General features: G+C 42.6%; 1 pseudogene; it reads left to right on the top strand.

Moving 5' to 3' along the window:
• Positions 1 to 8,005: 8,005 nt before the first annotated feature.
• Positions 8,006 to 8,123, top strand: LOC126093752 (5S ribosomal RNA; annotated as a pseudogene).
• The last annotated feature ends 1,915 nt before the right edge of the window (positions 8,124 to 10,038 follow it).

The raw sequence follows: 10,038 nt of genomic DNA, 5'->3' as shown, positions 1-10,038 counted from the left end.
CGAAATAATGTGTATGTGTACTGATGTCAGTGATGAGATGTAAGAAGTTTATGGATTTGTAGCCAATCTCCATTGTGAACTGGATATTTTTATGTTGACTGTTTAGGTTTTTCAAAAATGTGTTGAGTTGTCTTGTAGTACCAGTCCACATACACAGGACATCATCTAGATATCTAAATCAGAATCTAATATTTGCACTCAAATGTCCAATTTAAAAAAAAATTGTTCAAATTGGTCCATAAATATTTCGGCCAACAGTGGACTAACAGTGGACGCAAGTCCTTAGAACAGAAATTACAACACCAGGATACTATCGCCACAAAATCTGATAAAGGCAACAGTATTGTACTTTTGAACAAATTTGATTATGTGGATAATGATTTCCTTAATACCACATGCTTTCAAGTCATTCCTAAAGACTCTACTAAATTATTCAAAGACAATGTGAAATATGCAATCAATGCATGCAATAGCATATTCTCTGATTTTGAATCCAATCTGTTAACTGATATGAACCCAGTGCCTCCTAGAATGTATGGGCTTCCTAAATTGCATAAACAAGTTGTTCCTATTCGTCCTGTTGCATCATCATTCACTGCTCCATCTTAGATACTAGCTAGTAAACTGTATGTCCTAATTAAAAGCAAGGCTAAATTCAAATCAAAGCATGGTATTTCAAACTCCTAGGACCTAGTAAATAAGTTTAACGGTGTATCTGTCTCACAGAGTCACAAATTAGTATCCTTTGATGTCTGCAGTTGGTTTCTAACATACCAGTGGTAGGATGTGTTGATGTGTTCACTGAGCTGATGCACAAGTGTAATGTCAGTCCTGCGGAAATAAATGACTTGAGACTGACCACACTGACATGCTTGGCACAGAACGTCTTCCAGTTCCCCGAGACTCTTGATAAACAATTAGAGGCTTAGCTATGGGTTGCCCTCTAAGTCCACTGTTGGCTGAAACATTTATGGGCCATTTTGAACAAAATTTTCCAAAAACAGAACCTTTGAGTGGAAATATCAAATACTGATTTAGATATCTACATGATGTCTTGTGTATGTGGACTGGTACTACAAGACAACTCAACACATTTTTGAAAAACCTAAACAGTCACCATAAAAATATCCAGTTTACAATGGAGACAGCCAACAAATCCATAAACCTCTTAGACCTCATCGTTGACATCAGTATACACACCCATCAGTTCTACTACAGACACAGTAATATCTTCTTGCTTACAACACCCCATAGCACACAATGAGGCAGCTTTGTAGCTCAAAGTTACAACAACTCATATCCATCCTCATGTCCAGTGATGATTTTAAAGCAGAGCTAGATACAATAAAATTCCTTCCACAGCCAATGGATACAGTCCATTTCGTATTGACCACATCTTGAACAGGAAACAAAAACAGAAAATTATACCCCCCCCCCCCCTCTATGTTCCACTAGCTTCCCGATCCATTGTCTGCAAGAAATGGTGTACAGTGCCATTTCTATGTGGGGTATAACAGAACGTTGCCAAAACACTGAAATCCTGCAAGTATAGGCTTTCCTACTATGTTAACAACATGACAGCCCAGTCTGTCTTTAGTAGCAAAGATAAGATCCAGTAGTCAGTCAACATTGGGGTATACAAAATCACCTGATCTGATTTTGAAAAATTTTATATCAGTCAGTCAGGCAGAGACATAGTAACTAGGCTTGCTGAATATCAACGCAGCTGGAGGTTGCCGAATTCTGACTCTATATTTGCCGAGCACGTACTGATTGAGTGTCATAATTACCAGCTACGGCACCAAGTACTTTCCTTAAATTAACCAACATCTTCCCAGAATGAGATTTTCACTCTCCAGCGGAGTGTGCACTCATATGAAACTTCCTGGCAGATTATACCTGTGTGCCCGACCGAGACTCGAACTCGGAACCTTTGCCTTTGGTGGGCAAGTGCTCTTCCATCTGAACTACCGAAGCACGACTCACGCCCGGTCCTCACAGCTTTACTTCTGCCAGTATCTCATCTCCTACCTTCCAAACTTTACAGAAGCTCTCCTGCGAACATTGCAGAACTAGCACTCCTGAAAGAAAGGATATTGCGGAGACATGGCTTAGCCACAGCCTGGGGAATGTTTCCAGAATGAGATTTTCACTCTGCAGCGGAGTGTGCGCTGATATGAAACTTCCTGACAGATTAAAACTGTGTGCCCGACCGAGACTCGAACTCGGGACCTTTGCCTCTCGCGGGCAAGTGCTCTACCATCTGAGCTACCGAAGCACGACTCACGCCCGGTCCTCACATTTTGGAATGTAGGAGATGAGATACCGGCAGAAGTAAAGCTGTGAGGACCGTGCGTGAGTCGTGCTTCGGTAGCTCAGATGGTAGAGCACTTGCCCGTGAAAGGCAAAGGTCCCGAGTTCGAGTCTCGGTCGGGCACACAGTTTTAATCTGCCAGGAAGTTTCAGCAAACATCTGGCTCACAGTCCAGAACTAATACTTAATGAGCAGACAAAGTTCATCACTTACCCTCTTCTCAGCTTTGTATAATCATGCCTGTTGGTCATTACTTCCTGCACTTTCTGGTCCTACGTATTCCCATTTCCCTGTATTTATTAAGTTGTTTTGTTTTATCGAAGTTGTCTATGAATTCCATACAGACTGTAGTTTCAATAGTTAAGGTTTTCTTTTAGCTTGTACTTGTATTGCTGTCTATGTTTAACAGCTCTTGTAGTTGTTTCATCAAATATTGTTCATATTTTACTTTGTTCATTTATTTAATGCAAACTGTTACATAGCCACTGTTTTGAATATAATGTTAACGTTAAAATGCATTACCTCCACACGCGCAAAGATTGCATTTACTAAATATTCTCTCAAACGCCTCCATTTTCCTGCATTTATTTATTTCTATTTATCTTGCTGATATTGCTTAAGTTCCTGATGTATCCTGTACTTACATTGATAATCGTCTGTTCTTTTGATTGGTTTGTTTATCACTCTCCATGTTTCATACCTCCTGATGTAGCCTTGTCTAGTACTAATTTTATTTTATTTTAATAGTTTTGTTAATAATAGAAACTGTTATGTGGGCTTGCTATTCCTATTTTGTGTTAAAGGTTTTCCTGTTTGCTCTTTTGTTATTTATGTACTGTTCAATTTTTACTTTTTCATTGCATTACCACCATAGTGTCAAAGATGTTACTTACTGTATGTTTCTGCTTCATTGTAGACGTGTTACTTCGCTTCCAATGTTGAAACTTGCTGGCAGATTAAAACTGTGTGCCGAACCGAGACTCGAACTCCAATGTTGTTTGCGAACTTTGTAACTTCTTTGGTAACAATACTCAGTAAATGTTTGAAGATGGCCTTGTAAGCCGAATACCGGTTAACAAAATGAAAGTAATATTGTAGAATAAAAGCAAACTGGTGCTTTTCATTTACTACAATGTGTAATTCCTTTGCGATTTAGGAATATATGCAGCGCTGAATGCACTGTTGACATACAAAAAAAAAAAAAACCACGTGGTGCGAAGGAATTATCTGAGTGGGATACAATTCGGCAGATGTGATTACACATACAGGCAACGAAATGATTACTATTTCAAAAAATGATTCAGATGGCTCTGAGCACTATGGAACTTAACATCTATGGTCATCAGTACCCTAGAACTTAGAACTACTTAAACCTAACTAACCTAAGGACATCACACAAGACCCAGTCTTCACGAGGCAGAAAGAATCCCTGACCCCGCCGGGAATCGAACCCGGTAGCCCGGGCGCGGGGAGCGAGAACGCTACCGCACGACCACGAGCTGCGGACGATTACTATTTTAGAAAAACTAGATGATTTGTTGACGGGAAAGGTCTTCAGTAATTGATCAAGTCAATAACGCGTTCGTCCACCTCTGACTCCTATTCGAGCAGCTATCCTGCTTGGCCCTGATAGAGTTGTTGGATGGCTTTCTCATGGATACCGAACCAAATTGAGTCCAATAGTGACGTTAGATGATCAACATGCTGCCATGGTTGGAGGGACCTACCCATAATACTCCAAACGTTCTCAGCTGGGGACAGATCCGGAGACCTTTCTGGCCAAGGTAGGATTTGGAAAGCACGAATACTATCGTCTACGTAACTTTCTGCTGTAAGGGCGAGGCTGTGAGAAGAAATGGCACCTCAGACCATCACTCATGTTTGTCAGGCGGTGTTGGCAGGTGACAGTCAAGTTGCAAGTTGGTATCTTATCGTCATCTGCCTGGATTCGCATTGACAGGAGTGGGTCTTCTGCAATGAGTCCCACTTCGAAGTGAACCCGGATGACCAGAGATGATATTCTACTCCTCATTTTTTTTCCCTTGATGGCAAGCTATCTTGGGTGTTCATTTCAGCACGATAATGCCCGCCTGCACACAGCGTGAGTTTCTTCTGCATGTCTTCGCATTTGCCAAACCCTACATTGGCCAGCACGTTCAACCCATCTCTCTCCAATCAGCTCTTGGTTTTGATGATATAAAGCTCCTGTTAGACAGAATAGGGCACGGTATCCCTCATAAAGACGTTCAATAACCCTGTCAAACACTGCCAAGCCGATACACAGCTTGTACAAGGGCCTCAGGTGAACGAACGCGTTACTGACGTCAGAATTTTTGAAGCTCTTTCTCTTGAAAAAATCTTCCATTTTTGTGAAATTGTGATCATTTGTTTGTCTTCTGCACATGTATCCCCCATTTACCGATTTCCGACCCACTTGGATAACTCTTTCACGTCTTCTTCTTCTTCTTCTTCTTATATATATATATATATATATATATATATATATATATATATATCGTAGAGCACCAGGAGAAGATGGCATCATCGCGGAAACCTGGAAGTTACAAGACCCAGAACTCACCAAAGACATCCACAGGATCTTGGAAGACATATGGAAAACCATGAAAATTCCTGACGACTGGAAAACTGCCCTGATACACCCACTACACAAAAAAGGTGACAAGACTAACCCGAACAACTACAGAGGAATATCCCTACTACCGGTCACATACAAGATCCTCTCTAAAGCTTTACTGAACAGACTAGAATGCCAAACCGACCACTTGATTGGGGAATACCAAGCAGGCTTCCGTAAAGGGCGGTCTTGTGCGGAACAAATTTGGAACCTGAAAATGATTTTACAACACAAACAGAACCTGATCATTACCTTTGTTGACTTCAAAAAGGCGTACGACTCTATCGACCGGAAAACTCTCTTCAAAATTCTAGCAGAATACAAAGTAGACAACAAAACACGAGCTATCATAGAGCAAACTTTAACCAACACGACCTCCAAAGTAAAGTTCTGTGGGGAACTATCAGAGCCCTTCGAAATTCGCACAGGTGTCCGACAAGGCGATGGCCTCTCACCTCTCCTTTTCAATCTGGTGTTAGATAAGGTCATAAAAGAATGGGAAACATCACAACAGGGGATAACCTTAGGAAACCTACAGATTAAATTCCTGGCTTTTGCAGATGATTTGGCGATTGTCACGAAAGGTATAAAGGAAACAAAAGACGCTATTGAAAAACTGCACGAAATCGCGTCCAAAACTGGACTACAGATCTCTTACGAAAAGACACAGTTTATGAGCACAAAGAAACTCTCATCTCTGAACACAAAGTATGGCACGATTTACAAAACAGCAAACTTCAAATACCTCGGTGAGACACTACAAATGAGTGGACATAACAGAGACTCAAATGAAGAAAGAAAGACTAAACTGGACAAGGCATACAAAGTAGTGTGGAATCGTTACAACAAGAAGTCTATCTCACAAAAAGCCAAATTACGCCATTACGACACGGTGGTGCTCCCCGAGGCACTATATGCAGCAGAGACCACACTAATCCGAGGGCATACACGTATCAGACAATTAGAAAAAGTAGAACGGAAAATACATAGGAAAATATTTGGCGCAACTAACAACATTGGAATATGGATCAAGAAACCTACAGAGGAACTGTACAAACATACGGAGACAATCACAGAAAAGATTAGAAAACGCAGATTACAATTCTATGGACACCTATACAGAATGCCATCACACAGGCTGACCAAACAGATCTTTGACTGGGTAACCACTAGAAACAACAAATGGGTGGCAGAGGTAGAAAACGACCTGAACCAGCTCAACATAACAGCAGACACAATAAACGACAGAATAAAGTTCAGAAACATCATTAAGAAAAGTAAACTACATGAGATACAATGCGACAAACGAACAGGCATAAAATGGACCGAAGAACGAAAGCAAGATCACAGCCAGAAGATGAAAGAAATATGGGCAACCAAAAAGGCAATCAAGATGAAGCCGAAGACACGAAGCCGACAAGAAGCGTGGACAGAGGACCGGAAACAGGAACACAGCGAGCGAATGAGGGAAGTTTGGGCAGCAAGGAAGGCAGCAAAAGGAACTGGCCATGTAGTTTAGTCCTAATGCGCTCTTTAAGGGCAAAACACCAATAATATATATATATATATATATATGTGTGTGTGTGTGTGTGTGTGTGTGTGTGTGTGTGGGTGGGTGGGTGGGTGGGTGGGTGGGTGGGTGGGTGTGGAGTAGAGGGAGATGGAGATGACACTATGCCAAAGACATTGTAAAGGATTTTGGATGTTACTGTTACACGGTGATGGATAGAGTGGAAAGGTCTTATGACATAAAAACTGGAAGCTCGTCAAGAGTACAAGAATTGCTAAATCTGCAAGTATTCAACTCTGCACCTTATGACAGTATGTGAGTAAACATTTGGAAAAGCGACTAAAGAGCAGTTGTATTTAGTAGAAAAAATTGGAAATAAGAACTGTTACAGCACGAACTAAAAGTACACGAGAGAAATGCAACAACTGGTTCCGTAAGACAGACTATTATCTTCACGAGATTGATCATCAGTTGTAGACTGATAAGTTCGAAGCGTAATAATGTACCTTGTCGACGATGTTCCGCGTTCCATCTGTTTTCTTAACATGTCTATGCAGCCTGACAGCGAAGCTCTCCCTGAAAGTGTCTGGCGACCTTCTAATTAACACTCACGGATGTGGCAGCACCTAGACTGGATTATACCGAGAAATACAAAAGTAACTTGTAGGCCCTACTAGTAATGATTCAATTCAATATTTCAATAGAAGATTGATGCTCGCCACCGGCAAGGGAACAACACAGATAAGCCTTGTGTTAATGTGCTGTGCAGGGAACATAGTCCATTTGTGGGTTTATTCAGTGTTCATCAACGACGCCAGATGAGAACGCGCCGAGCCACAACACTTCAATATTCGTATTGCGTCGCCTCTGCGTTACTAGAGTCGTAAGTTCTCAGGTAGCAATGACTCTCCATTCCGGTAAATTACGTCGTTACATAAGCTTCTTTTCCGTTTCTCTCTGACTCTCTCGCTCTCCATTCATTAACGGATCGTGAAGTACCATTCAGTGCTTAATTAACGCCGAATGCGGATACGCCAGCGGGCCTGCAGCACGTAAGGGGACCTGCCTCTCTCTCTCTCTTCTACCTGCCTTCCCGCTCGGATGAATAGCGGTGGCTGTGTTTCGCTGTACGGAGCTTCCGGAGCGGAGAGGAAAGCCCCAGACAGTAAATCCGATACCAGCGGAAGAACACGATATTTTAGTAACGAGGGGCGGTCGACCGGCTATTCAGCCTTCTGCGGCCATCTTACCACTGCTCTGCCTCTTAAAGGGCTCTCCAGATAGGTAGGGACTCTAATTTTGGCTACAACGCATGTTTATCCGTGAATTAGACTTCACCTCACTACACCCAATGTTGTTGTAAAATTTTAGTTCTCCTTCATTATTACAACAGAAGTTGTAAAACTACCGTGCGCTACCGTAGACAACCGTAGGTGAGTGTAGTCTACGGTAGTTTTCCTAGTAGCTTTGGTCAGTTAAAGTCGTACTCGCTTTACCTGGACATTCGGTGTGTTGCATACCAATTGACCGTCACGTCCTAACGACTGCCAACGGCCTTGCCTCAGTGGTAACACCAGTTCCCGTCAGATCACCGAAGTTAAGCGCTGTCGGGCTGGGCTAGCACATGGATGGGTGACCATCCGGCCTGCCGAGCGCTATTGGCAAAGCGGGATGCACTCCGCCCTTGTGAGGCAAACTGAGGAGCTACTTGATTGAGAAGTGGCGGCTCGGTCTCGCAAACTGACATACGGCCGGGAGAGCGGTATGCTGTCCACATGCCGCTCCACATCCGCCTTCGGATACGCCTGTGGGATGGGGATGACTTGGCGGCCGGTCGGTCACGTTGGCCTTCCAAGGCCTGTTCGGACGAGTGATAGTAGTCTTAATGACTGATTTCTTTGTCTTTGCAGTCGGTATCTTACGAGATTCCACTAAAAACCGGAAGCTGTGAACTAGGTACTGACTGTCAGTATGTAACGGGACAGGTAACCTGTACACAATTGTTGTTGCACTTAGTATTCCTCCCACCTATTACTTCAAACTAAGGAGTTGTTGTTGTGGTCGTGGTCTTCATTCCGAAGACTGATTTGATGCAACTCTCCATGCTTCTCTATTGTGTGCAAGTCTTTTCATCTCTAAGTAACTACCGTAGCCTACATCCTTTACAATCCGCCTATTGTATGCTTTTCTTGGTGTCCCTCTACGATTTTTACCATCCCACAATTCCATCCAATACTAAATTGGTATTTTATGTCTCAGACAGTGTCCTGTCAACAGATAACTTCTTTTGGTCCAGTTGCGCAACAAATTTCTTTTATCCCCAATTCTATTAAGTATCACCTCGTCAGTTACATGATTGCCCGCTTAACATTCTATATTCTTCTGTAGCACCGCATTTCAAAAAATTCTATTCTCTTTTTGTCTTAACTATTTATCTTCCTCGTTCCGCTTCCATACATGGCTACACTCCAGACAAATACCATAAGAAAGGCGTTCCTGACACTTACGTCTATATTCGATGTTAACTAATTCCTCTTCTTCAAATGTTCAAATGTGTGTGAAATGTTATGTGACTTAAGTGCTAAGGTCATCAGTCCCTAAGCTTACATACTACTTAACCTAAATTATCCTAAGGACAAACACACACACCCATACCCGAGGGAGGACTCGAACATCTGCCGGGACCAGCCGCACAGTCCATTACTGCAGTTCCTTAAACCACTATGCTAATCCCTCGCGGCTCCACTTCTTCAGAAATGCTATTCTTGCCATTGGCAGTGTACAGTTTATATCCTCTCTACATCCGTTATTTTGCTGTAAAAATTGAAAAACTCATCTACTGCTTTAAATGTCCCATTTCCTAGTCTAATTCACTCAGAATCACCTGATTAAATTCGACGAAATCCCTTTATCCTTGAAACTTCCTGGCAGATTAAAACTGTGTGCCCGACCGAGACTCCCACTCGGGACTTTGCCTTTCGCGGGCAAGTGCTCTACCATCTGAGCTACCGAAGCACGACTCACGCCCGGTACTCACAGCTTTACTTCTGCCAGTATCTTGTCTCCTACCTTCCAAACTTTACAGAAGCTCTCCTGCGAACCTTGCAGAACTAGCACTCCTGAAAGAAAGGATATAGCGGAGACTGGCAGAAGTAAAGCTGTGAGTACCGGGCGTGAGTCGTGCTTCGGTAGCTCAGATGGTACAGCACATGCCCGCGAAAGGCAAAGGTCCCGAGTTCGAGTCTCGGTCGGGCACACAGTTTTAATCTGCCAGCAAGTTTCATATCAGCGCACACTCCGCTGCAGAGTGTAAATCTCATTCCCTTTAACCTTGTTTTGCTTTCGTTGATGTTGATGTTGATGTTTCAAGACACCGTCCATTCCTTTCAACTGGTGCTTAAAGTCATTTTCTGTCTCCCACCGAATTATTTTACAGTTTTTTATTTCTTCTCCGTGGACTTCAATATAAAATTTTTCGTTTTTCCTTTACTGCTTCTTCAATGTAGACATAACATCAGGGATATGCTACAACCCTATCTCCCTCCCTTCTCAACCAACGCTTCCCTTCCATACCTACTG

The sequence above is a fragment of the Schistocerca cancellata genome, chromosome 7 (genome assembly GCF_023864275.1).
Source record: "Schistocerca cancellata isolate TAMUIC-IGC-003103 chromosome 7, iqSchCanc2.1, whole genome shotgun sequence".
In the NCBI taxonomy this organism is placed as follows: Eukaryota; Metazoa; Arthropoda; class Insecta; order Orthoptera; family Acrididae; genus Schistocerca; species Schistocerca cancellata.
The sequence above is the reverse complement of the archived record's forward strand: the minus strand, read 5'-3'. Positions and strand labels throughout refer to the sequence as shown.